The sequence below is a fragment of the Macaca thibetana genome, chromosome 7, assembly GCF_024542745.1.
Source record: "Macaca thibetana thibetana isolate TM-01 chromosome 7, ASM2454274v1, whole genome shotgun sequence".
NCBI classification, from domain to species: domain Eukaryota; kingdom Metazoa; phylum Chordata; class Mammalia; order Primates; family Cercopithecidae; genus Macaca; species Macaca thibetana.
This window is the reverse complement of record NC_065584.1, coordinates 147787796-147793676: the sequence shown is the minus strand read 5'-3', so window position 1 is coordinate 147793676 and position 5881 is coordinate 147787796. Positions and strand designations below refer to the sequence as shown.

The following is a 5881-nucleotide window of genomic DNA, read 5'->3' as shown; positions in this document are numbered from 1 at the left end:
ATATGATTATATGGTTTCGATGCCATGGAAACTTACAGGAAGTTAAGAGTGCGGTGAATCCCAGCTCACACCAAATTTACTGTGTCTGCCTCGGTTTCCCTTTTCCTCAAATAGGTGGTGTAACTAGTTCTTATTTTGTAGGTATTCTAGTCCCCAAATTCCTTTTTAAGAAACATGGGAACTTACTATAAATGCTACATAAATCCAAGGTTTTAAGGGCCTTTGGGCTAAAACCAGCCTTGAAGTGAGGCAAGACCTCAGGCTCCCTTCTCTTTTCTTCCCAGAAGATCCAGTGGTCCTAAGGAGAATACACAGCCATGACTAGCCCAGGGGAGCCAAGGAAAGGAAGAGAAATGGTTACTTTCACTTTCTTCCTTAAGCCCTCGAAAGAGAGATGACTCAGTGTGCCCCAGGAAGGGAGGATCCACCTAGCTTTCAGCATTTTCCAAGGTCCTTTTCAAGATGGGCACCAAAGTGACAGGCTCAAAGGAAGGCTCTCTTTCTTTTTTTTTCTCTTTCTTTTTTTTTTTGAGATGGAGTCTCGCTCTGTTGCCTAAGCTGGAGTGCAGTGACGCAATCTCGCAATCTCGGCTCACTGCAGCCTCCGCCTCCAGGGCTCAAGCGATTCCCCCGCCTCAGCCTCCTGAGTAGCTGGGATTACAGGTGCCTGCCACCACACACAGCTAATTTTTGTAGTTTTAGTAGAGACGGGGTTTCACCATCTTGGCCAGGCTGGTCTTGAACTCCTGACCTCATGATCCACCTGCCTCAGCCTCCCAAAGTGCTAGGATTACAGGTGTGAACCATTGTGCCCAGACAGAAGGCTCTCTTTCTAATGTAAACTTTCATTGGCAGTCAGAGGGGGCCACCTACCAGGGTTTTCTAACTCTTAGCAAATCGTCATTGAACATAAAATGAACACAGTACCACATCTCCATGCATTAGACACATTGTCACCCAAATCGTGCAGCCTCATTCAGAAATGACCTTGCTTCTGAGAGCTCATCTTCCTGGAATCATTTTGGTTTGATCCTTTCAAGGCTGTGAGATTTATTTTTTTTTTTTTTTTGAGACGGAGTCTCGCTCTGCCGCCCAGGCTGGAGTGCAGTGGCCGGATCTCAGCTCACTGCAAGCTCCGCCTCCCGGGTTTACGCCATTCTCCTGCCTCAGCCTCCCGAGTAGCTGGGACTACAGGCGCCCGCCACCTCGCCCGGCTAGTTTTTTGTATTTTTTAGTAGAGACGGGGTTTCACCATGTTAGCCAGGATGGTCTCGATCTCCCGACCTCGTGATCCGCCCGTCTCGGCCTCCCAAAGTGCTGGGATTCCAGGCTTGAGCCACCGCGCCCGGCCGAGATTTATTTTCATGTATTATTTTTCATTTCAAAAGTTATTCATAATTCAATTTAATTTTAAAAGCTTCATATACACATATCTACACAGATATGCCCACATACACACACACCTGGTACAAATCCAAATACTATAAAAGGGTTCTCAACATAAATATCCATCCCAGCCAAACACCACTCTGTTACCAGTTTCCTGTGTCTCCTTCCAGGGCTGTTCTAAGCATAAAATATTTATTTTTAGGTATTTTTTAAAAAGACGTACTGTTTAATTTTAAAGCTACTTTAGCACAAGACAAGGTAAAAAAGTAGGAACCTATAGATCAAAAAAGAAAAATAAAGGGCCTGGAGTATAATTGTTTTAAATGACGTGTTTATGTGTTGAGTTTAAAAATATTTTGATGTGTTCCAATGCATGGAAAACAAGATGGTGTGAATCACTGTCCTGAATAAACTGTCCAATAGGATTACATATCTTGTGTGTGTACCTTGGCAAGGTCATGTTAGCAAGTTTACATAATAGTATACAGAAAACAGAAAGTCACCCAATAGACTGGAGTGAGCAGGGAGGGACAGGGAGGAGCAGAAAAAAGACTGTCTCAAGAACTGCCACTTAGAGAAGAGGCACTGAGAAGGAACAGAGGTGAGCCCAGGGAGGTAAACAAAGCCTCAGGACCATGCTTTCCAACAGGATTGTCTGCAATGGTGGGAATGATCGCATCTGCGCCGTCTGATATGGTAGCCGCTAGTGCTGTTGAACACTTGAAATGGAACCAGCGAGACTGAGGGATTGAATTTTTATTTTAATTTTGCTTTAATTAATTTGAATTTAAACAGCCACATGGGGCAGTGGTTACCACACTAGATCGTGTCGCTCTGGGGTTTGCAACATCTTGGGAGGCATCAATGGGCTTAGAGAACTAAGAATGGAAAGGGGGCAGAGAATAAACATGGGGTAAGTAAAAGCAGAAGAGGAAAGAAGGAGGGCAAGGAGAAAGGAGAAAGAGTGAAATTCAAGTGGAAAGGCATAGACAGAGAGGAATCATTGTCTTAAGTGATGAGTGGTCCCTGGATCGCTGGCTGAGACCTTCTGGTGTGATTCTGAGGTCTTCTGCAACAGCACACAGAAACAGTCTCTTCTAGAGCAATACTGCACTTGCTGACCCTGGGAGACCTGCAGGTCTTCACCTCCTTATCTTACTGTGAAGGGAGCAAGGGTACACAATCCCAGGGACTCCCCCACTCCATTGTGTGAAATAAAATAGTTTACTCCAAGAAAACCCCACAGTTTTGATACACCACTAGGTGTCACCATTAACCAAAATGAGCTTTTATTTATTTTTTTTTTTTTATCGTTTTTAACCTACAGAATTTGGTGAGTTTCTTCTCTGGGTCTATTGTTGATCTATACAATTCATTTAGGTATTTTCCTACTTTATCACAGACAAAGCAAAGTGGCTTGAGCTCCTGGAGGCTACCCAACAGGGATATTCATTCTAATTCGGTTTATTTTCCTTTGCAGTTAAAACTCTACTAAGGCTGGGTGTAGTGGCTCATGCCTGTAATCCCAACATTTTGGAAGGCTGAGGCAGGAGGATCGCTTGAGACCAGGAGTTCCAGATTGGCCTGGGTAACGTAGTGAGACCCCCATCTCTACAATAAATTTTTAAAAATTAGCCAGGCATGAGGGCATGCAACTGTAGTCCCAGCTACTTGGGAGGCTGAGGTGGGAGGAGCATTTGAGTCCTGAGCCCAGGAGATTGAGGATGTAGTGAGTCATAATTGTGCCACTGCACAGACAGAGCTAGACCTTTTCTAAAAAAGAAAAACCAAAAGCAAACAAAAAAGCTTCTAATAAATACCACAAATGTGTGTGCGTGTACACACATGCTCGGCCTCCCAAAGTGCCGGGATTACAGGTGTGAGCCACCATGCCTGGCTAACATTCATTCTTAAATATTTACTGTGTGCTATGCAGGGACCCTATGTACACTGCACAACTCTGGGGGTGGGAGGAGAGGGCACTGTCTGCACAGACCTCAATGTAAATGGTGTTTCCTGAAGTTGTGCAGCCTACCAGCTCTGTAAGACTCTGGTCTGGGCCATAAGAACTGTATTAGTCCATTTTCATGCTGCTGATAGAGACATACCCAAGACTAGGTAATTTATAAAGAAAAAGAGGTTTAATGGACTCACAGTTTCACATGGCTGGGGAGGCCTCACAGTCATGGTGAAAGGCAAAATGAACGTCTTACATGGTGGCAGACAAGAGAGAATGAGGGCCAAGAGGAAGGGGAAGCCCTTTATAAAATCATCAGATCTCGTGAGACTTAATCCCTACCACATGAACAATATGGGGAAACCGCCCCATGATTCAATTATCTCCCACCAGGTCCCTCCCACAACACATGGGGATTATGGGAGCTGTAGTTCAAGATAAGATTTGGGTGGGGACACAGCCAAACCATATCAGGGACAAAATCATGAGTAAGATATGGGCCCTGCTTTTTCCATCCTCTCTGTTCTATTTCTTAGGAGAGTTCCTTAGTCTAAAACCTTCTTTGGAACTGGAAATATCTATGCCCTATATAAATTCTGAGAGTTATACATGTAACAGTTAGCTTTCCCTTCTATCCTTGTAAAAACAACTAAGGTTTAGTCTTTTTCAGAGAAGTAACGCCCCTCACTGAGCATTATTTTATTAATAAGACAAAGTACTATTACAGCTGGATAAATCAAGTCATGGCCTTTGCCCTTGGGAAATTCAATAAAATCCAAAATAAAATCCTTAAGTTTTGCATATCTAAATTTGACCTTTCAACAGAAGAGGAGTAGTAGCAATTAAACATGAATCTGGGGACCGGGACCCCTAGAATCTAGCCTGACTAGGCTTTCTTGGGAAATGTACCAGTTAGGTTGGGAGTAAAACAAACCACCCCAAAGCTTAGTGGCTTAAAGCAACAAACACTCATCATTTTTCATGATTCTGTGAGTCAGTTGAGCAGTTCTGATCTAGGTTGGTGTGCAGATCTGAGGTCTGTAGATGGCTCAGCTCGAGTTGGCTGGCCTCCCTCACATACATGAAATTGACAGGCTGGTTAGTTGAGGAGGACTTAGCTTGGATGGTTTGTCTCTGTTCCATGTGATCTCTCCTCCTCCAGTAGGCTAGCTCAGCCTTCACATAATGTTTTCAGCATGGTGGTCTCAGGGTATAAAAGAGCAGCAAGAGAAAGCAAGCTTCAGTATGCAAGCACTTGAATATTTTTTCTTGTGTCACATTTGCTCTTGTCCTGTTGGCCAAAGAAATATACATGGCTAAGCCTTGAGTCAGTGCGAAAGGTATTATCCAAGGATGTTGTAGAGAGAGGTATGAACAAATTGAGGACCAGTGTTGTAACAATCTACTGAAAAAATTAATTTAATTTCTCCTTATCTCGGTGTTTACCAAGATGATAATTTTAATAACACTTTCTTGACCTACTTCCCAGGGAAGAAAAAAAACACATGGAAGAAACTGCTGTATATCATTCAAAGAAAAGGGACAACATAACTATTATTCATTTTACTTCAGTTTACTCATCTACGTTTTTCATGTCTCGTCCACAGCATGGCTAATCTATCTATGGGGCAATTAGAAATCCCACTTAGTGAAAATTCCTATCAAAAATAAAGGTAACAATTTCAAAAGAAAATTTTGTTTATTTTCATAATTTTCACCAGTAAGTTGGTACATTTTATGGGTTATGTGTAAGGATACCCACTAAGGATATGACTAGCAGAATCCTTCAAGAATAGAAACCCAGGAATGTCTAACCACAGGCTAACTTTCACAATTGCCCTTATATGTTAGACTTGGCAGATACATTTTATTTTTTGTTTGTTTGTTTGTTTGGAGAAGGAGACTTGCTCTGTCACCCATGCTGGAGTACAGTGGCACGATCTCCGCTCACTGCAACCTCCATCTCTCGGGTTCAAGTGATTCTCCTGCCTCAGCCTCCCAAGTGGCTGGGATTACAGGTGCCCACTACCATGGCCGGCTAATTTTTGAATTTTTAATAGAGATGGAATTTCACCGTGTTAGCCAGGCTAGTCTTGAACTCCTGACCTCAGATGATCCACCCGCCTCAGCCTCCTAAAGTGCTGGGATTACAGGCATGAGCCACTGTGCCCAGCCAGCCACCGCGCCCGACCTACATTTTGTTTTAAATAATTGCTCAGCACTGCACGAGTTGAACACTTGTTATAGCACTCAGAGGACTTAATCAGATAAAGAAAATGACTAGGAGTTTACAGTGTATGTTTTCTTTCTTTTTCTTTTTTCTTTTCTTTTTCTTTTTTTTTTAATGAGATGGCATCTCACTGTGTTGCCCAGGCTGGAGTGGAGTGGTGCAATCTCAGCTCATTGCAGCCTCCGCCTGCTGGGTTCAAGCAATTCTCCTGTCCAACCTCCTGAGTAGCTGATACTACAGGCACCCACCACCACGCCCGGCTAGTTTAAATTTTTTTAGTAAAGATGGGGTTTTACCATGTTGGC

At 43.3% G+C, this 5881-nt stretch overlaps 1 long non-coding RNA gene across 1 annotated transcript; it reads left to right on the top strand.

Annotated features, from left to right (window-relative positions):
• Positions 1-1915: 1915 nt before the first annotated feature.
• LOC126958019 (uncharacterized) lies at positions 1916-5018 on the top strand. The gene is made up of 3 exons (XR_007727034.1): positions 1916-1990; positions 2870-2977; positions 4836-5018. It is a non-coding gene; the product is annotated as an uncharacterized LOC126958019 (long non-coding RNA).
• Positions 5019-5881: the final 863 nt, after the last annotated feature.